Below are 22,479 nucleotides of genomic sequence, written 5' to 3' on the forward strand. Positions count from 1 at the left end.
TGTTGGGAACACAAAGTTTCTTTTCAGTTGCAAACTCCATTCCATACATATATATGGGGAGGTACTAGCCCCAACTCGGTTTTACAGTGAAAACTGCAGGAACTTCAAACCGGCCCTAGGAAACAGACTGAGAAAGCAGAGAAAAAGTGTCTCCTGCAACCCATTCCCTTGGTGCTAGATGAACGAACGTCTCTCCACTTGCTCAGTTCTGAGAGATAAGTGTGTGTGAAAGCCGTCCTTCACCTAGCTTGTTGGGAACACAAAGTTTCTTTTCAGTTGCAAACTCCATTCCATACATATATATGGGGAGGTACTAGCTCCAACTCGGTTTTACAGTGAAAACTGCAGGAACTTCAAACCGGCCCTAGGAACCAGACTGAGAAAGCAGAGAAAAAGTGTCTCCTGCAACCCGTTCCCTTGGTGCTAGATGAACAAACGTCTCTCCACTTGCTCAGTTCTGAGAGATAAGTGTGTGTGTAAGCCGTACTTCACCTTGCTTGTTGGGAACACAAAGTTTCTTTTCAGTTGCAAACTCCATTCCATACATATATATGGAGAGGTACTAGCTCCAACTCGGTTTTACAGTGAAAACTGCAGGAACTTCAAACCGGCACTAGGAAACAGACTGAGAAAGCAGAGAAAAAGTGTCTCCTGCAACCCGTTCCCTTGGTGCTAGATGAACAAACGTCTCTCCACTTGCTCAGTTCTGAGAGATAAGTGTGTGTGAAAGCCGTCCTTCACCTAGCTTGTTGGGAACACAAAGTTTCTTTTCAGGTGCAAACTCCATTCCATACATATATATGGGGAGGTACTAGCTCCAACTCTGTTTTACAGTGAAAACTGCAGGAACGTCAAACCGGCACTAGGAAACAGACTGAGAAAGCAGAGAAAAAGTGTCTCCTGCAACCCGTTCCCTTGGTGCTAGAGGAACGAACGTCTCTCCACTTGCTCAGTTCTGAGAGATAAGTGTGTGTGAAAGCCGTCCTTCACCTAGCTTGTTGGGAACACAAAGTTTCTTTTCAGTTGCAAACTCCATTCCATACATATATATGGGGAGGTACTAGCCCCAACTCGGTTTTACAGTGAAAACTGCAGGAACTTCAAACCGGCCCTAGGAAACAGACTGAGAAAGCAGAGAAAAAGTGTCTCCTGCAACCCGTTCCCTTGGTGCTAGATGAACGAACGTCTCTCCACTTGCTCAGTTCTGAGAGATAAGTGTGTGTGAAAGCCGTCCTTCACCTAGCTTGTTGGGAACACAAAGTTTCTTTTCAGTTGCAAACTCCATTCCATACATATATATGGGGAGGTACTAGCTCCAACTCGGTTTTACAGTGAAAACTGCAGGAACTTCATACCGGCACTAGGAAACAGACTGAGAAAGCAGAGAAAAAGTGTCTCCTGCAACCCGTTCCCTTGGTGCTAGATGAACAAACGTCTCTCCACTTGCTCAGTTCTGAGAGATAAGTGTGTGTGAAAGCCGTCCTTCACCTAGCTTGTTGGGAACACAAAGTTTCTTTTCAGTTGCAAACTCCATTCCATACATATATATGGGGAGGTACTAGCTCCAACTCGGTTTTACAGTGAAAACTGCAGGAACTTCATACCGGCACTAGGAAACAGACTGAGAAAGCAGAGAAAAAGTGTCTCCTGCAACCCGTTCCCTTGGTGCTAGATGAACAAACGTCTCTCCACTTGCTGAGTTCTGAGAGATAAGTGTGTGTGTAAGCCGTCCTTCACCTTGCTTGTTGGGAACACAAAGTTTCTTTTCAGTTGCAAACTCCATTCCATACATATATATGGAGAGGTACTAGCTCCAACTCGGTTTTACAGTGAAAACTGCAGGAAATTCAAACCGGCACTAGGAAACAGACTGAGAAAGCAGAGAAAAAGTGTCTCCTGCAAACCGTTCCCTTGGTGCTAGATGAACGAACGTCTCGCCACTTGCTCAGTACTGAGAGATAAGTGTGTGTGAAAGCCGTCCTTCACCTAGCTTGTTGGGAACACAAAGTTTCTTTTCAGTTGCAAGCTCCATTCCATACATATATATGGAGAGGTACTAGCTCCAACTCGGTTTTACAGTGAAAACTGCAGGAACTTCAAACCGGCACTAGGAAACAGACTGAGAAAGCAGAGAAAAAGTGTCTCTTGCAACCCGTTCCCTTGGTTCTTGATGAACGACTTCTCTCGACTTTCTCAGTTCTGAGAGATAAGTGTGTGTGAAAGCCGTCCTTCACCTAGCTTGTTGGGAACACAAAGTTTCTTTTCAGTTGCAAACTCCATTCCATACATATATATGGGGAGGTACTAGCTCCAACTCGGTTTTACAGTGAAAACTGCAGGAACTTCAAACCGGGACTAGGAAACAGACTGAGAAAGCAGAGAAAAAGTGTCACCTGCAACCCGTTCCCTAGGTGCTAGAGGAACGAACGTCTCTCCACTTGCTCAGTTCTGAGAGATAAGTGTGTGTGAAAGCCGTCCTTCACCTAGCTTGTTGGGAACACAAAGTTTCTTTTCAGTTGCAAACTCCATTCCATACATATATATGGGGAGGTACTAGCCCCAACTCGGTTTTACAGTGAAAACTGCAGGAACTTCAAACCGGCCCTAGGAAACAGACTGAGAAAGCAGAGAAAAAGTGTCTCCTGCAACCCATTCCCTTGGTGCTAGATGAACGAACGTCTCTCCACTTGCTCAGTTCTGAGAGATAAGTGTGTGTGAAAGCCGTCCTTCACCTAGCTTGTTGGGAACACAAAGTTTCTTTTCAGTTGCAAACTCCATTCCATACATATATATGGGGAGGTACTAGCTCCAACTCGGTTTTACAGTGAAAACTGCAGGAACTTCAAACCGGCCCTAGGAACCAGACTGAGAAAGCAGAGAAAAAGTGTCTCCTGCAACCCGTTCCCTTGGTGCTAGATGAACGAACGTCTCTCCACTTGCTCAGTTCTGAGAGATAAGTGTGTGTGTAAGCCGTACTTCACCTTGCTTGTTGGGAACACAAAGTTTCTTTTCAGTTGCAAACTCCATTCCATACATATATATGGAGAGGTACTAGCTCCAACTCGGTTTTACAGTGAAAACTGCAGGAACTTCAAACCGGCACTAGGAAACAGACTGAGAAAGCAGAGAAAAAGTGTCTCCTGCAACCCGTTCCCTTGGTGCTAGATGAACAAACGTCTCTCCACTTGCTCAGTTCTGAGAGATAAGTGTGTGTGAAAGCCGTCCTTCACCTAGCTTGTTGGGAACACAAAGTTTCTTTTCAGGTGCAAACTCCATTCCATACATATATATGGGGAGGTACTAGCTCCAACTCTGTTTTACAGTGAAAACTGCAGGAACGTCAAACCGGCACTAGGAAACAGACTGAGAAAGCAGAGAAAAAGTGTCTCCTGCAACCCGTTCCCTTGGTGCTAGAGGAACGAACGTCTCTCCACTTGCTCAGTTCTGAGAGATAAGTGTGTGTGAAAGCCGTCCTTCACCTAGCTTGTTGGGAACACAAAGTTTCTTTTCAGTTGCAAACTCCATTCCATACATATATATGGGGAGGTACTAGCCCCAACTCGGTTTTACAGTGAAAACTGCAGGAACTTCAAACCGGCCCTAGGAAACAGACTGAGAAAGCAGAGAAAAAGTGTCTCCTGCAACCCGTTCCCTTGGTGCTAGATGAACGAACGTCTCTCCACTTGCTCAGTTCTGAGAGATAAGTGTGTGTGAAAGCCGTCCTTCACCTAGCTTGTTGGGAACACAAAGTTTCTTTTCAGTTGCAAACTCCATTCCATACATATATATGGGGAGGTACTAGCTCCAACTCGGTTTTACAGTGAAAACTGCAGGAACTTCATACCGGCACTAGGAAACAGACTGAGAAAGCAGAGAAAAAGTGTCTCCTGCAACCCGTTCCCTTGGTGCTAGATGAACAAACGTCTCTCCACTTGCTCAGTTCTGAGAGATAAGTGTGTGTTTAAGCCGTCCTTCACCTTGCTTGTTGGGAACACAAAGTTTCTTTTCAGTTGCAAACTCCATTCCATACATATATATGGAGAGGTACTAGCTCCAACTCGGTTTTACAGTGAAAACTGCAGGAACTTCAAACCGGCACTAGGAAACAGACTGAGAAAGCAGAGAAAAAGTGTCTCCTGCAACCCGTTCCCTTGGTTCTAGATGAACGAACGTCTCTCGACTTTCTCAGTTCTGAGAGATAAGTGTGTGTGAAAGCCGTCCTTCACCTAGCTTGTTGGGAACACAATTATTCTTTTCAGTTGCAAACTCCATTCCATACATATATATGGGGAGGTACTAGCTCCAACTCGGTTTTACAGTGAAAACTGCAGGAACGTCAAACCGGCACTAGGAAACAGACTGAGAAAGCAGAGAAAAAGTGTCTCCTGCAACCCGTTCCCTTGGTGCTAGAGGAACGAACGTCTCTCCACTTGCTCAGTTCTGAGAGATAAGTGTGTGTGAAAGCCGTCCTTCACCTAGCTTGTTGGGAACACAAAGTTTCTTTTCAGTTGCAAACTCCATTCCATACATATATATGGGGAGGTACAAGCCCCAACTCGGTATTACAGTGAAAACTGCAGGAACTTCAAACCGGCCCTAGGAAACAGACTGAGAAAGCAGAGAAAAAGTGTCTCCTGCAACCCGTTCAATTGGTGCTAGATGAACGAAAGTCTCTCCACTTGCTCAGTTCTGAGAGATAAGTGTGTGTGAAAGCCGTCCTTCACCTAGCTTGTTGGGAACACAAAGTTTCTTTTCAGTTGCAAACTCCATTCCATACATATATATGGGGAGGTACTAGCTCCAACTCGGTTTTACAGTGAAAACTGCAGGAACTTCATACCGGCACTAGGAAACAGACTGAGAAAGCAGAGAAAAAGTGTCTCCTGCAACCCGTTCCCTTGGTGCTAGATGAACAAACGTCTCTCCACTTGCTGAGTTCTGAGAGATAAGTGTGTGTGTAAGCCGTCCTTCACCTTGCTTGTTGGGAACACAAAGTTTCTTTTCAGTTGCAAACTCCATTCCATACATATATATGGAGAGGTACTAGCTCCAACTCGGTTTTACAGTGAAAACTGCAGGAACTTCAAACCGGCACTAGGAAACAGACTGAGAAAGCAGAGAAAAAGTGTCTCCTGCAACCCGTTCCCTTGGTGCTAGATGAACGAACGTCTCTCCACTTGCTCAGTTCTGAGAGATAAGTGTGTGTGAAAGCCGTCCTTCACCTAGCTTGTTGGGAACACAAAGTTTCTTTTCAGGTGCAAACTCCATTCCATACATATATATGGGGAGGTACTAGCTCCAACTCTGTTTTACAGTGAAAACTGCAGGAACGTCAAACCGGCACTAGGAAACAGACTGAGAAAGCAGAGAAAAAGTGTCTCCTGCAACCCGTTCCCTTGGTGCTAGATGAACGAACGTCTCTCCACTTGCTCAGTTCTGAGAGATAAGTGTGTGTGAAAGCCGTCCTTCACCTAGCTTGTTGGGAACACAAAGTTTCTTTTCAGTTGCAAACTCCATTCCATACATATATATGGGGAGGTACTAGCCCCAACTCGGTTTTACAGTGAAAACTGCAGGAACTTCAAACCGGCCCTAGGAAACAGACTGAGAAAGCAGAGAAAAAGTGTCTCCTGCAACCCATTCCCTTGGTGCTAGATGAACGAACGTCTCGCCACTTGCTCAGTACTGAGAGATAAGTGTGTGTGAAAGCCGTCCTTCACCTAGCTTGTTGGGAACACAAAGTTTCTTTTCAGTTGCAAGCTCCATTCCATACATATATATGGAGAGGTACTAGCTCCAACTCGGTTTTACAGTGAAAACTGCAGGAACTTCAAACCGGCACTAGGAAACAGACTGAGAAAGCAGAGAAAAAGTGTCTCCTGCAAACCGTTCCCTTGGTGCTAGATGAACGAACGTCTCTCCACTTGCTCAGTTCTGAGAGATAAGTGTGTGTGAAAGCTGTCCTTCACATAGCTTGTTGGGAACACAAAGTTTCTTTTCAGTTGCAAACTCCATTCCATACATATATATGGGGAGGTACTAGCTCCAACTCGGTTTTACAGTGAAAACTGCAGGAACTTCAAACCGGCACTAGGAAACAGACTGAGAAAGCAGAGAAAAAGTGTCTCCTGCAACCCGTTCCCTTGGTGCTAGAGGAACGAACGTCTCTCCACTTGCTCAGTTCTGAGAGATAAGTGTGTGTGAAAGCCGTCCTTCACCTAGCTTGTTGGGAACACAAAGTTTCTTTTCAGTTGCAAACTCCATTCCATACATATATATGGGGAGGTACTAGCCCCAACTCGGTATTACAGTGAAAACTGCAGGAACTTCAAACCGGCACTAGGAAACAGACTGAGAAAGCAGAGAAAAAGTGTCTCCTGCAAACCGTTCCCTTGGTGCTAGATGAACGAACGTCTCTCCACTTGCTCAGTTCTGAGAGATAAGTGTGTGTGAAAGCCGTCCTTCACCTAGCTTGTTGGGAACACAAAGTTTCTTTTCAGTTGCAAACTCCATTCCATACATATATATGGGGAAGTACTAGCTCCAACTCGGTTTTACAGTAAAAACTGCAGGAACTTCATACCGGCACTAGGAAACAGACTGAGAAAGCAGAGAAAAAGTGTCTCCTGCAACCCGTTCCCTTGGTGCTAGATGAACAAACGTCTCTCCACTTGCTGAGTTCTGAGAGATAAGTGTGTGTGTAAGCCGTCCTTCACCTTGCTTGTTGGGAACACAAAGTTTCTTTTCAGTTGCAAACTCCATTCCATACATATATATGGAGAGGTACTAGCTCCAACTCGGTTTTACAGTGAAAACTGCAGGAACTTCAAACCGGCACTAGGAAACAGACTGAGAAAGCAGAGAAAAAGTGTCTCCTGCAACCCGTTCCCTTGGTGCTAGATGAACGAACGTCTCTCCACTTGCTCAGTTCTGAGAGATAAGTGTGTGTGAAAGCCGTCCTTCACCTAGCTTGTTGGGAACACAAAGTTTCTTTTCAGGTGCAAACTCCATTCCATACATATATATGGGGAGGTACTAGCTCCAACTCTGTTTTACAGTGAAAACTGCAGGAACGTCAAACCGGCACTAGGAAACAGACTGAGAAAGCAGAGAAAAAGTGTCTCCTGCAACCCGTTCCCTTGGTGCTAGATGAACGAACGTCTCTCCACTTGCTCAGTTCTGAGAGATAAGTGTGTGTGAAAGCCGTCCTTCACCTAGCTTGTTGGGAACACAAAGTTTCTTTTCAGTTGCAAACTCCATTCCATACATATATATGGGGAGGTACTAGCCCCAACTCGGTTTTACAGTGAAAACTGCAGGAACTTCAAACCGGCCCTAGGAAACAGACTGAGAAAGCAGAGAAAAAGTGTCTCCTGCAACCCATTCCCTTGGTGCTAGATGAACGAACGTCTCGCCACTTGCTCAGTACTGAGAGATAAGTGTGTGTGAAAGCCGTCCTTCACCTAGCTTGTTGGGAACACAAAGTTTCTTTTCAGTTGCAAGCTCCATTCCATACATATATATGGAGAGGTACTAGCTCCAACTCGGTTTTACAGTGAAAACTGCAGGAACTTCAAACCGGCACTAGGAAACAGACTGAGAAAGCAGAGAAAAAGTGTCTCCTGCAAACCGTTCCCTTGGTGCTAGATGAACGAACGTCTCTCCACTTGCTCAGTTCTGAGAGATAAGTGTGTGTGAAAGCTGTCCTTCACATAGCTTGTTGGGAACACAAAGTTTCTTTTCAGTTGCAAACTCCATTCCATACATATATATGGGGAGGTACTAGCTCCAACTCGGTTTTACAGTGAAAACTGCAGGAACTTCAAACCGGCACTAGGAAACAGACTGAGAAAGCAGAGAAAAAGTGTCTCCTGCAACCCGTTCCCTTGGTGCTAGAGGAACGAACGTCTCTCCACTTGCTCAGTTCTGAGAGATAAGTGTGTGTGAAAGCCGTCCTTCACCTAGCTTGTTGGGAACACAAAGTTTCTTTTCAGTTGCAAACTCCATTCCATACATATATATGGGGAGGTACTAGCCCCAACTCGGTATTACAGTGAAAACTGCAGGAACTTCAAACCGGCACTAGGAAACAGACTGAGAAAGCAGAGAAAAAGTGTCTCCTGCAAACCGTTCCCTTGGTGCTAGATGAACGAACGTCTCTCCACTTGCTCAGTTCTGAGAGATAAGTGTGTGTGAAAGCCGTCCTTCACCTAGCTTGTTGGGAACACAAAGTTTCTTTTCAGTTGCAAACTCCATTCCATACATATATATGGGGAAGTACTAGCTCCAACTCGGTTTTACAGTAAAAACTGCAGGAACTTCATACCGGCACTAGGAAACAGACTGAGAAAGCAGAGAAAAAGTGTCTCCTGCAACCCGTCCCCTTGGTGCTAGATGAACGAACGTCTCTCCACTTGCTCAGTTCTGAGAGATAAGTGTGTGTGAAAGCCGTCCTTCACCTAGCTTGTTGGGAACACAAAGTTTCTTTTCAGTTGCAAACTCCATTCCATACATATATATGGAGAGGTACTAGCTCCAACTCGGTTTTACAGTGAAAACTGCAGGAACTTCAAACCGGCACTAGGAAACAGACTGAGAAAGCAGAGAAAAAGTGTCTCCTGCAACCCGTTCCCTTGGTGCTAGATGAACGAACGTCTCTCCACTTGCTCAGTTCTGAGAGATAAGTGTGTGTGAAAGCCGTCCTTCATCTATCTTGTTGGGAACACAAAGTTTCTTTTCAGTTGCAAACTCCATTCCATACATATATATGGAGAGGTACTAGCTCCAACTCGGTTTTACAGTGAAAACTGCAGGAACGTCAAACCGGCACTAGGAAACAGACTGAGAAAGCAGAGAAAAAGTGTCTCCTGCAACCCGTTCCCTTGGTGCTAGATGAACGAACGTCTCTCCACTTGCTGGGTTCTGAGAGATAAGTGTGTGTGAAAGCCGTCCTTCACCTAGCTTGTTGGGAACACAAAGTTTCTTTTCAGTTGCAAACTCCATTCCATACATATATATGGGGAGGTACAAGCCCCAACTCGGTTTTACAGTGAAAACTGCAGGAACTTCAAACCGGCCCTAGGAAACAGACTGAGAAAGCAGAGAAAAAGTGTCTCCTGCAACCCATTCCCTTGGTGTTAGATGAAAGAACGACTCTCGACTTTCTCAGTTCTGAGAGATAAGTGTGTGTGAAAGCCGTCCTTCACCTAGCTTGTTGGGAACACAAAGTTTCTTTTCAGTTGCAAGCTCCATTCCATACATATATATGGGGAGGTACTAGCTCCAACTCGGTTTTACAGTGAAAACTGCAGGAACTTCAAACCGGCACTAGGAAACAGAATGAGAAGCAGAGAAAAAGTGTCTCCTGCAAACCGTTCCCTTGGTGCTAGATGAACGAACGTCTCTCCACTTGCTCAGTTCTGAGAGATAAGTGTGTGTGAAAGCTGTCCTTCACCTAGCTTGTTGGGAACACAAAGTTTCTTTTCAGTTGCAAACTCCATTCCATATATATATATGGGGAGGTACTAGCTCCAACTCGGTTTTACAGTGAAAACTGCAGGAACTTCAAACCGGCACTAGGAAACAGACTGAGAAAGCAGAGAAAAAGTGTCTCCTGCAACGCGTTCCCTTGGTGCTAGATGAACGAACGTCTCTCCACTTGCTCAGTTCTGAGAGATAAGTGTGTGTGAAAGCCGTACTTCTCCTAGCTTTTTGGGAACACAAAGATTCTTTTCAGTTGCTAACTCCATTCCATACATATATATGGAGAGGTACTAGCTCCAACTCGGTTTTACAGTGAAAACTGCAGGAACTTCAAACCGGCACTAGGAAACAGACTGAGAATGCAGAGAAAAAGTGTCTCCTGCATACCGTTCCCTTGGTGCTAGATGAACGAACGACTCCCGAATTTCTCAGTTCTGAGAGATAAGTGTGTGTGAAAGCCGTCCTTCACCTAGCTTGTTGGGAACACAAAGTTTCTTTTCAGGTGCAAACTCCATTCCATACATATATATGGGGAAGTACTAGCTCCAACTCGGTTTTACAGTGAAAACTGCAGGAACTTCAAACTGGCACTAGGAAACAGACTGAGAAAGCAGAGAAAAAGTGTCTCCTGCAACCCGTCCCCTTGGTGCTAGAGGAACGAACGTCTCTCCACTTGCTCAGTTCTGAGAGATAAGTGTGTGTGAAAGCCGTCCTTCACCTAGCTTGTTGGGAACACAAAGTTTCTTTTCAGTTGCAAACTCCATTCCATACATATATATGGGGAGGTACTAGCCCCAACTCGGTTTTACAGTGAAAACTGCAGGAAATTCAAACCGGCCCTAGGAAACAGACTGAGAAAGCAGAGAAAAAGTGACTCCTGCAACCCATTCAATTGGTGCTAGATGAACGAACGTCTCGCCACTTGCTCAGTTCTGAGAGATAAGTGTGTGTGAAAGCCGTCCTTCACCTAGCTTGTTGGGAACACAAAGTTTCTTTTCAGTTGCAAACTCCATTCCATACATATATATGGGGAGATACTAGCCCCAACTCGGTTTTACAGTGAAAACTGCAGGAACTTCAAACCGGCCCTAGGAAACAGACTGAGAAAGCAGAGAAAAAGTGTCTCCTGCAACCCATTCCCTTGGTGTTAGATGAAAGAACGACTCTCGACTTTCTCAGTTCTGAGAGATAAGTGTGTGTGAAAGCCGTCCTTCACCTAGCTTGTTGGGAACACAAAGTTTCTTTTCAGTTGCAAGCTCCATTCCATACATATATATGGGGAGGTACTAGCTCCAACTCGGTTTTACAGTGAAAACTGCAGGAACTTCAAACCGGCACTAGGAAACAGAATGAGAAGCAGAGAAAAAGTGTCTCCTGCAAACCGTTCCCTTGGTGCTAGATGAACGAACGTCTCTCCACTTGCTCAGTTCTGAGAGATAAGTGTGTGTGAAAGCTGTCCTTCACCTAGCTTGTTGGGAACACAAAGTTTCTTTTCAGTTGCAAACTCCATTCCATATATATATATGGGGAGGTACTAGCTCCAACTCGGTTTTACAGTGAAAACTGCAGGAACTTCAAACCGGCACTAGGAAACAGACTGAGAAAGCAGAGAAAAAGTGTCTCCTGCAACGCGTTCCCTTGGTGCTAGATGAACGAACGTCTCTCCACTTGCTCAGTTCTGAGAGATAAGTGTGTGTGAAAGCCGTACTTCTCCTAGCTTTTTGGGAACACAAAGATTCTTTTCAGTTGCTAACTCCATTCCATACATATATATGGAGAGGTACTAGCTCCAACTCGGTTTTACAGTGAAAACTGCAGGAACTTCAAACCGGCACTAGGAAACAGACTGAGAATGCAGAGAAAAAGTGTCTCCTGCATACCGTTCCCTTGGTGCTAGATGAACGAACGACTCCCGAATTTCTCAGTTCTGAGAGATAAGTGTGTGTGAAAGCCGTCCTTCACCTAGCTTGTTGGGAACACAAAGTTTCTTTTCAGGTGCAAACTCCATTCCATACATATATATGGGGAAGTACTAGCTCCAACTCGGTTTTACAGTGAAAACTGCAGGAACTTCAAACTGGCACTAGGAAACAGACTGAGAAAGCAGAGAAAAAGTGTCTCCTGCAACCCGTCCCCTTGGTGCTAGAGGAACGAACGTCTCTCCACTTGCTCAGTTCTGAGAGATAAGTGTGTGTGAAAGCCGTCCTTCACCTAGCTTGTTGGGAACACAAAGTTTCTTTTCAGTTGCAAACTCCATTCCATACATATATATGGGGAGGTACTAGCCCCAACTCGGTTTTACAGTGAAAACTGCAGGAAATTCAAACCGGCCCTAGGAAACAGACTGAGAAAGCAGAGAAAAAGTGTCTCCTGCAACCCATTCCATTGGTGCTAGATGAACGAACGTCTCGCCACTTGCTCAGTTCTGAGAGATAAGTGTGTGTGAAAGCCGTCCTTCACCTAGCTTGTTGGGAACACAAAGTTTCTTTTCAGTTGCAAGCTCCATTCCATACATATATATGGAGAGGTACTATCTCCAACTCGGTTTTACAGTGAAAACTGCAGGAACTTCAAACCGGCACTAGGAAACAGACTGAAAATCAGAGAAAAAGTGTCTCCTGCAAACCGTTCCCTTGGTGCTAGATGAACGAAAGTCTCTCCACTTGCTCAGTTCTGAGAGATAAGTGTGTGTGAAAGCTGTCCTTCACCTAGCTTGTTGGGAACACAAAGTTTCTTTTCTGTTGCAAACTCCTTTCCATACATATATATGGGGAGGTACTAGCCCCAACTCGGTTTTACAGTGAAAACTGCAGGAACTTCAAACCGGCACTAGGAAACAGACTGAGAAAGCAGAGAAAAAGTGTCTCCTGCTACCCGTTCCCTTGGTGTTAGATGAAAGAACGACTCTCGACTTTCTCAGTTCAGAGAGATAAGTGTGTGTGAAAGCCGTCCTTCACCTAGCTTGTTGGGAACACAATTTTTCTTTTCAGTTGCAAACTCCATTCCATACATATATATGGGGAGGTACTAGCTCCAACTCGGTTTTACAGTGAAAACTGCAGGAACTTCAAACCGGCACTAGGAAACAGACTGAGAAAGCAGAGAAAAAGTGTCTCCTGCAACCCGTTCCCTTGGTGCTAGATGAACGAACGTCTCTCGACTTGCTCAGTTCTGAGAGATAAGTGTGTGTGAAAGCCGTCCTTCACCTAGCTTGTTGGGAACACAAAGTTTCTTTTCAGTTGCAAACTCCATTCCATACATATATATGGGGAGGTACTAGCCCCAACTCGGTTTTACAGTGAAAACTGCAGGAACTTCAAACCGGCACTAGGAAAAAGTCTGAGAAAGCAGAGAAAAAATGTCTCCTGCAACCCGTACCCTTGGTGCTAGATGAACGAACGACTCCCGAATTTCTCAGTTCTGAGAGATAAGTGTGTGTGAAAGCCGTCCTTCACCTAGCTTGTTGGGAACACAAAGTTTCTTTTCAGTTGCAAACTCCATTCCATACATATATATGGGGAGGTACTAGCCCCAACTCGGTTTTACAGTGAAAACTGCAGGAACTTCAAACCGGCACTAGGAAACAGACTGAGAAAGCAGAGAATAAATGTCTCCTGCAACCCGTTCCCTTGGTGCTAGATGAACGAACGTCTCTCGACTTGCTCAGTTCTGAGAGATAAGTGTGTGTGAAAGCCGTCCTTCACCTAGCTTGTTGGGAACACAAAGTTTCTTTTCAGTTTCAAACTCCATTCCATAAATATATATGGGGAGGTACTAGCCCCAACTCGGTTTTACAGTGAAAACTGCAGGAACTTCAAACCGGCACTAGGAAACAGACTGAGAAAGCAGAGAAAAAGTGTCTCCTGCAACCCGTTCCCTTGGTGCTAGATGAACGAACGTCTCTCCACGTGCTCAGTTCTGAGAGATAAGTGTGTGTGAAAGCCGTCCTTCACCTAGCTTGTTGGGAACACAAAGTTTCTTTTCAGTTGCAAACTCCATTCCATACATATATATGGGGAGGTACTAGCTCCAACTCGGTTTTACAGTGAAAACTACAGGAACTTCAAACCGGCACTAGGAAACAGACTGAGAAAGCAGAGAAAAATTGCCTCCTGCAACTCGTTCCCTTGGTGCTAGTGGAACGAACGTCTCTCCACTTGCTCAGTTCTGAGAGATAAGTGTGTGTGAAAGCTGTCCTTCACCTAGCTTGTTGGGAACACAAAGTTTCTTTTCAGTTGCAAACTCCATTCCATACATATATATGGGGAGGTACTAGCCCCAACTCGGTTTTACAGTGAAAACTGCAGGAACTTCAAACCGGCACTAGCAAAAAGTCTGAGAAAGCAGAGAAAAAATGTCCCCTGCAACCCGTTCCCTTCGTGCTAGATGAACGAACGACTCCCGAATTTCTCAGTTCTGAGAGATAAGTGTGTGTGAAAGCCGTCCTTCACCTAGCTTGTTGGGAACACAATTTTTCTTTTCAGTTGCAAACTCCATTCCATACATATATATGGGGAGGTACTAGCTCCAACTCGGTTTTACAGTGAAAACTGCAGGAACTTCAAACCGGCACTAGGAAACAGACTGAGAAAGCAGAGAAAAAGTGTCTCCTGCAACGCGTTCCCTTGGTGCTAGATGAACGAACGTCTCTCCACTTGCTCAGTTCTGAGAGATAAGTGTGTGTGAAAGCTGTCCTTCTCCTAGCTTTTTGGGAACACAAAGTTTCTTTTCAGTTGCAAACTCCATTCCATACATATATATGGGGAGGTACTAGCCCCAACTCGGTTTTACAGTGAAAACTGCAGGAACTTCAAACCGGCACTAGGAAAAAGTCTGAGAAAGCAGAGAAAAAATGTCTCCTGCAACCCGTACCCTTGGTGCTAGATGAACGAACGACTCCCGAATTTCTCAGTTCTGAGAGATAAGTGTGTGTGAAAGCCGTCCTTCACCTAGCTTGTTGGGAACACAAAGTTTCTTTTCAGTTGCAAACTCCATTCCATACATATATATGGGGAGGTACTAGCCCCAACTCGGTTTTACAGTGAAAACTGCAGGAACTTCAAACCGGCACTAGGAAACAGACTGAGAAAGCAGAGAATAAATGTCTCCTGCAACCCGTTCCCTTGGTGCTAGATGAACGAACGTCTCTCGACTTGCTCAGTTCTGAGAGATAAGTGTGTGTGAAAGCCGTCCTTCACCTAGCTTGTTGGGAACACAAAGTTTCTTTTCAGTTTCAAACTCCATTCCATACATATATATGGGGAGGTACTAGCCCCAACTCGGTTTTACAGTGAAAACTGCAGGAACTTCAAACCGGCACTAGGAAACAGACTGAGAAAGCAGAGAAAAAGTGTCTCCTGCAACCCGTTCCCTTGGTGCTAGATGAACGAACGTCTCTCCACGTGCTCAGTTCTGAGAGATAAGTGTGTGTGAAAGCCGTCCTTCACCTAGCTTGTTGGGAACACAAAGTTTCTTTTCAGTTGCAAACTCCATTCCATACATATATATGGGGAGGTACTAGCTCCAACTCGGTTTTACAGTGAAAACTACAGGAACTTCAAACCGGCACTAGGAAACAGACTGAGAAAGCAGAGAAAAAGTGTCTCCTGCAACTCGTTCCCTTGGTGCTAGTGGAACGAACGTCTCTCCACTTGCTCAGTTCTGAGAGATAAGTGTGTGTGAAAGCTGTCCTTCACCTAGCTTGTTGGGAACACAAAGTTTCTTTTCAGTTGCAAACTCCATTCCATACATATATATGGGGAGGTACTAGCCCCAACTCGGTTTTACAGTGAAAACTGCAGGAACTTCAAACCGGCACTAGCAAAAAGTCTGAGAAAGCAGAGAAAAAATGTCCCCTGCAACCCGTTCCCTTCGTGCTAGATGAACGAACGACTCCCGAATTTCTCAGTTCTGAGAGATAAGTGTGTGTGAAAGCCGTCCTTCACCTAGCTTGTTGGGAACACAAAGTTTCTTTTCAGTTGCAAACTCCATTCCATACATATATATGGGGAGGTACTAGCCCCAACTCGGTTTTACAGTGAAAACTGCAGGAACTTCAAACCGGCACTAGGAAACAGACTGAGAAAGCAGAGAAAAAATGTCTCCTGCAACCTGTTCCCTTGGTGCTAGATGAACGAACGTCTCTCCACTTGCTCAGTTCTGAGAGATAAGTGTGTGTGAAAGCCGTCCTTCACCTAGCTTGTTGGGAACACAAAGTTTCTTTTCAGTTGCAAACTCCATTCCATACATATATATGGGGAGGTACTAGCCCCAACTCGGTTTTACAGTGAAAACTGCAGGAACTTCAAACCGGCACTAGGAAACAGACTGAGAAATCAGAGAAAAAGTGTCTCCTGCAACCCGTTCCCTTGGTGCTAGATGAACGAACGTCTCTCCACTTGCTCAGTTCTGAGAGATAAGTGTGTGTGAAAGCCGTCCTTCACCTAGCTTGTTGGGAACACAAAGTTTCTTTTCAGTTGCAAACTCCATTCCATACATATATATGGGGAGGTACTAGCTCCAACTCGGTTTTACAGTGAAAACTACAGGAACTTCAAACCGGCACTAGGAAACAGACTGAGAAAGCAGAGAAAAAGTGTCTCCTGCAACTCGTTCCCTTGGTGCTAGAGGAACGAACGTCTCTCCACTTGCTAAGTTCTGAGAGATAAGTGGGTGTGAAAGCCGTCTTTCACCTAGCTTGTTGGGAACACAAAGTTTCTTTTCAGTTTCAAACTCCATTCCATACATATATATGGGGAGGTACTAGCCCCAACTCGGTTTTACAGTGAAAACTGCAGGAACATCAAACCGGCACTAGGAAACAGACTGAGAAAGCAGAGAAAAAGTGTCTCCTGCAACCCGTTCCCTTGGTGCTAGATGAACGAACCTCTCTCCACTTGCTCAGTTCTGAGAGATAAGTGTGTGTGAAAGCCGTCCTTCACATAGCTTGTTGGGAACACAAAGTTTCTTTTCAGTTGCAAACTCCATTCCATACATATATATGGGGAGGTACTAGCCCCAACTCGGTTTTACAGTGAAAACTGCAGGAACTTCAAACCGGCACTAGGAAACAGACTGAGAAAGCAGAGAAAAAATGTCTCCTGCAACCCGTTCCCTTGGTGCTAGATGAACGAAAGTCTCTCCACTTGCTCAGTTCTGAGAGATAAGTGTGTGTGAAAGCCGTCCTTCACCTAGCTTGTTGGGAACACAAAGTTTCTTTTCAGTTGCAAGCTCCATTCCATACATATATATGGAGAGGTACTAGCTCCAACTCGGTTTTACAGTGAAAACTGCAGGAACTTCAAACCGGCACTAGGAAACAGACTGAGAAAACAGAGAAAAAGTGTCTCCTGCAACCCGTTCCCTTGGTGCTAGATGAACGAACGTCTCTCCACTTGCTCAGTTCTGAGAGATAAGTGTGTGTGAAAGCCGTCCTTCACCTAGCTTGTTGGGAACACAAAGTTTCTTTTCAGTTGCAAACTCCATTCCATACATATATATGGGGAAGTACAAGCTCCAACTCGGTTTTACAGTAAAAACTGCAGGAACTTCAAACCGGCACTAAGAAACAGACTGAGAAAGCAGAGAAAAAGTGTCTCCTGCAACTCGTTCCCTTGGTGCTAGAGGAACGAACGTCTCTCCACGTGCTAAGTTCTGAGAGATAAGTGTGTGTGAAAGCCGTCTTTCACCTAGCTTGTTGGGAACACAAAGTTTCTTTTCAGTTGCAAACTCCATTCCATACATATATATGGGGAGGTACTAGCTCCAACTCGGTTTTACAGTGAAAACTGCAGGAACTTCAAACCGGCACTAGGAAAAAGACTGAGAAAGCAGAGAAAAAGTGTCTCCTGCAACCCGTTCAATTGGTGCTAGATGAACGAACGTCTCTCCACTTGCTCAGTTCTGAGAGATAAGTGTGTGTGAAAGCCGTCCTTCACCTATCTTGTTGGGAACACAAAGTTTCTTTTCAGTTGCAAACTCCATTCCATACATATATATGGGGAGGTACTAGCTCCAACTCGGTTTTACAGTGAAAACTGCAGGAACTTCATACCGGCACTAGGAAACAGACTGAGAAAGCAGAGAAAAAGTGTCTCCTGCAACCCGTTCCCTTGGTGCTAGATGAACAAACGTCTCTCCACTTGCTGAGTTCTGAGAGATAAGTGTGTGTGTAAGCCGTCCTTCACCTTGCTTGTTGGGAACACAAAGTTTCTTTTCAGTTGCAAACTCCATTCCATACATATATATGGAGAGGTACTAGCTCCAACTCGGTTTTACAGTGAAAACTGCAGGAACTTCAAACCGGCACTAGGAAACAGACTGAGAAAGCAGAGAAATAGTGTCTCCTGCAACCCGTTCCATTGGTGCTAGATGAACGAACGTCTCTCCACTTGCTCAGTTCTGAGAGATAAGTGTGTGTGAAAGCCGTCCTTCACATAGCTTGTTGGGAACACAAAGTTTCTTTTCAGATGCAAACTCCATTCCATACATATATATGGGGAGGTACTAGCTCCAACTCGGTTTTACAGTGAAAACTGCAGGAACTTCAAACCGGCACTAGGAAAAAGACTGAGAAAGCAGAGAAATAGTGTCTCCTGCAACCCGTTCAATTGGTGCTAGATGAACGAACGTCTCTCCACTTGCTCAGTTCTGAGAGATAAGTGTGTGTGAAAGCCGTCCTTCACCTAGCTTGTTGGGAACACAAAGTTTCTTTTCAGTTGCAAACTCCATTCCATACATATATATGGGGAGGTACTAGCTCCAACTCGGTTTGACAGTGAAAACTGCAGGAACTTCATACCGGCACTAAGAAACAGACTGAGAAAGCAGAGAAAAAGTGTCTCCTGCAACCCGTTCCCTTGGTGCTAGATGAACGAACGTCTCTCCACTTGCTCAGTTCTGAGAGATAAGTGTGTGTGAAAGCCGTCCTTCACCTAGCTTGTTGGGAACACAAAGTTTCTTTTCAGTTGCAAACTCCATTTCATACATATATATGGGGAGGTACTAGCTCCAACTCGGTTTTACAGTGAAAACTGCAGGAATTTCAAACCGGCACTAGGAAAAAGACTGAGAAAGCAGAGAAAAAGTGTCTCCTGCAACCCGTTCCCTTGGTTCTAGATGAACGAACGTCTCTCGACTTTCTCAGTTCTGAGAGATAAGTGTGTGTGAAAGCCGTCCTTCACCTAGCTTGTTGGGAACACAAAGTTTCTTTTCAGGTGCAAACTCCATTCCATACATATATATGGGGAGGTACTAGCTCCAACTCGGTTTTACAGTGAAAACTGCAGGAACTTCAAACCGGCACTAGGAAACAGACTGAGAAACAGAGAAAAAGTGTCTCCTGCAACCCGTTCCCTTGGTGCTAGATGAACGAACGACTCTCCACTTGCTGGGTTCTGAGAGATAAGTGTGTGTGAAAGCCGTCCTTCACCTAGCTTGTTGGGAACACAAAGTTTCTTTTCAGATGCAAACTCCATTCCATACATATATATGGAGAGGTACTAGCTCCAACTCGGTTTTACAGTGAAAACTGCAGGAACTTCAAACCGGCACTAGGAAACAGACTGAGAAAGCAGAGAAAAAGTGTCTCCTGCAAACCGTTCCCTTGGTGCTAGATGAACGAACGTCTCTCCACTTGCTCAGTTCTGAGAGATAAGTGTGTGTGAAAGCTGTCCTTCACCTAGCTTGTTGGGAACACAAAGTTTCTTTTCAGTTGCAAACTCCATTCCATACATATATATGGGTAGGTACTAGCTCCAACTCGGTTTTACAGTGAAAACTGCAGGAACTTCAATCCGGCACTAGGAAACAGACTGAGAAAGCAGAGAAAAAGTGTCTCCTGCAACCCGTTCCCTTGGTGCTAGATGAACGAACGACTCTCGACTTTCTCAGTTCTGAGAGATAAGTGTGTGTGAAAGCCGTCCTTCACCTAGCTTGTTGGGAACACAATTTTTCTTTTCAGTTGCAAACTCCATTCTATACATATATATGGGGAGGTACTAGCTCCAACTCGGTTTTACAGTGAAAACTGCAGGAACTTCAAACCGGCACTAGGAAACAGACTGAGAAAGCAGAGAAAAAGTGTCTCCTGCAACCCGTTCCCTTGGTGCTAGATGAACGAACGTCTCTCGACTTGCTCAGTTCTCAGAGATAAGTGTGTGTGAAAGCCGTCCTTCACCTAGCTTGTTGGGAATACAAATTTTCTTTTCAGTTGCAAACTCCATTCCATACATATATATGGGGAGGTACTAGCTCCAACACGGTTTTACAGTGAAAACTGCAGGAACTTCAAACCGGCACTAGGAAACAGACTGAGAAAGCAGAGAAAAAGTGTCTCCTGCAACCCGTTCCCTTGGTGCTAGATGAACGAACGTCTCTCCACTTGCTCAGTTCTGAGAGATAAGTGTGTGTGAAAGCCGTCCTTCACCTAGCTTGTTGGGAACACAAAGTTTCTTTTCAGTTGCAAACTCCATTCCATACATATATATGGGGAGGTACTAGCCCCAATTCGGTTTTACAGTGAAAACTGCAGGAACTTCAAACCGGCACTAGGAAACAGACTGAGAAAGCAGAGAAATAATGTCTCCTGCAACCCGTTCCCTTGGTGTTAGATGAAAGAACGACTCTCGACTTTCTCAGTTCTGAGAGATAAGTGTGTGTGAAAGCCGTCCTTCACCTAGCTTGTTGGGAACACAAAGTTTCTTTTCAGTTGCAAACTCCATTCCATACATATATATGGGGAGGTACTAGCCTCAACTCGGTTTTACAGTGAAAACTGCATTAACTTCAAACCGGCACTAGAAAACAGACTGAGAAAGCAGAGAAAAAGTGTCTCCGGCAACCCGTTCCCTTGGTGCTAGATGAACGAACGTCTCTCCACTTGCTCAGTTCTGAGAGATAAGTGTGTGTAAAAGCCGTCCTTCACCTAGCTTGTTGGGAACACAAAGTTTCTTTTCAGTTGCAAACTCCATTCCATACATATATATGGTGAGGTACTAGCTCCAACTCGGTTTTACAGTGAAAACTGCAGGAACTTCAAACCGGCACTAGGAAACAGACTGAGAAACAGAGAAAAAGTGTCTCCTGCAACTCGTTCCCTTGGTGCTAGAGGAACGAACGTCTCTCCACGTGCTAAGTTCTGAGAGATAAGTGTGTGTGAAAGCCGTCTTTCACCTAGCTTGTTGGGAACACAAAGTTTCTTTTCAGTTGCAAACTCCATTCCATACATATATATGGGGAGGTACTAGCTCCAACTCGGTTTTACAGTGAAAACTGCAGGAACTTCAAACCGGCACTAGGAAAAAGACAGAGAAAGCAGAGAAAAAGTGTCTCCTGCAACCCGTTCAATTGGTGCTAGATGAACGAACGTCTCTCCACTTGCTCAGTTCTGAGAGATAAGTGTGTGTGAAAGCCGTCCTTCACCTAGCTTGTTGGGAACACAAAGTTTCTTTTCAGTTGCAAACTCCATTCCATACATTTATATGGGGAGGTACTAGCTCCAACTCGGTTTTACAGTGAAAACTGCAGGAACTTCATACCGGCACTAGGAAACAGACTGAGAAAGCCGAGAAAAAGTGTCTCCTGCAACCCGTTCCCTTGGTGCTAGATGAACAAACGTCTCTCCACTTGCTGAGTTCTCAGAGATAAGTGTGTGTGTAAGCCGTCCTTCACCTTGCTTGTTGGGAACACAAAGTTTCTTTTCAGTTGCAAACTCCATTCCATACATATATATGGAGAGGTACTAGCTCCAACTCGGTTTTACAGTGAAAACTGCAGGAACTTCAAACCGGCACTAGGAAACAGACTGAGAAAGCAGAGAAAAAGTGTCTCCTGCAACCCGTTCCGTTGGTGCTAGATGAACGAACGTCTCTCCACTTGCTCAGTTCTGAGAGATAAGTGTGTGTGAAAGCCGTCCTTCACATAGCTTGTTGGGAACACAAAGTTTCTTTTCAGATGCAAACTCCATTCCATACATATATATGGGGAGGTACTAGCTCCAACTCGGTTTTACAGTGAAAACTGCAGGAACTTCAAACCGGCACTAGGAAAAAGACTGAGAAAGCAGAGAAAAAGTGTCTCTTGCAACCCGTTCAATTGGTGCTAGATGAACGAACGTCTCTCCACTTGCTCAGTTCTGAGAGATAAGTGTGTGTGAAAGCCGTCCTTCACCTAGCTTGTTGGGAACACAAAGTTTCTTTTCAGTTGCAAACTCCATTCCATACATATATATGGGGAGGTACTAGCCCCAACTCGGTTTTACAGTGAAAACTGCAGGAACTTCATACCGGCACTAGGAAACAGACTGAGAAAGCAGAGAAAAAGTGTCTCCTGCAACCCGTTCCCTTGGTGCTAGATGAACAAACGTCTCTCCACTTGCTCAGTTCTGAGAGATAAGTGTGTGTGTAAGCCGTCCTTCACCTTGCTTGTTGGGAACACAAAGTTTCTTTTCAGTTGCAAACTCCATTCCATACATATATATGGAGAGGTACTAGCTCCAACTCGGTTTTACAGTGAAAACTGCAGGAATTTCAAACCGGCACTAGGAAACAGACTGAGAAAGCAGAGAAAAAGTGTCTCCTGCAACCCGTTCCCTTGGTTCTAGATGAACGAACGTCTCTCGACTTTCTCAGTTCTGAGAGATAAGTGTGTGTGAAAGCCGTCCTTCACCTAGCTTGTTGGGAACACAAAGTTTCTTTTCAGGTGCAAACTCCATTCCATACATATATATGGGGAGGTACTAGCTCCAACTCGGTTTTACAGTGAAAACTGCAGGAACGTCAAACCGGCACTAGGAAACAGACTGAGAAAGCAGAGAAAACGTGTCTCCTGCAACCCGTTCCCTTGGTGCTAGAGGAACGAACGTCTCTCCACTTGCTAAGTTCTGAGAGATAAGTGTGTGTGAAAGCCGTCCTTCACCTAGCTTGTTGGGTACACAAAGTTTCCTTTCAGTTGCAAACTCCATTCCATACATATATATGGGGAGGTACTAGCCCCAAC

Source organism: Camelus bactrianus, chromosome 2 (genome assembly GCF_048773025.1).
Source record: "Camelus bactrianus isolate YW-2024 breed Bactrian camel chromosome 2, ASM4877302v1, whole genome shotgun sequence".
Taxonomy (NCBI): domain Eukaryota; kingdom Metazoa; phylum Chordata; class Mammalia; order Artiodactyla; family Camelidae; genus Camelus; species Camelus bactrianus.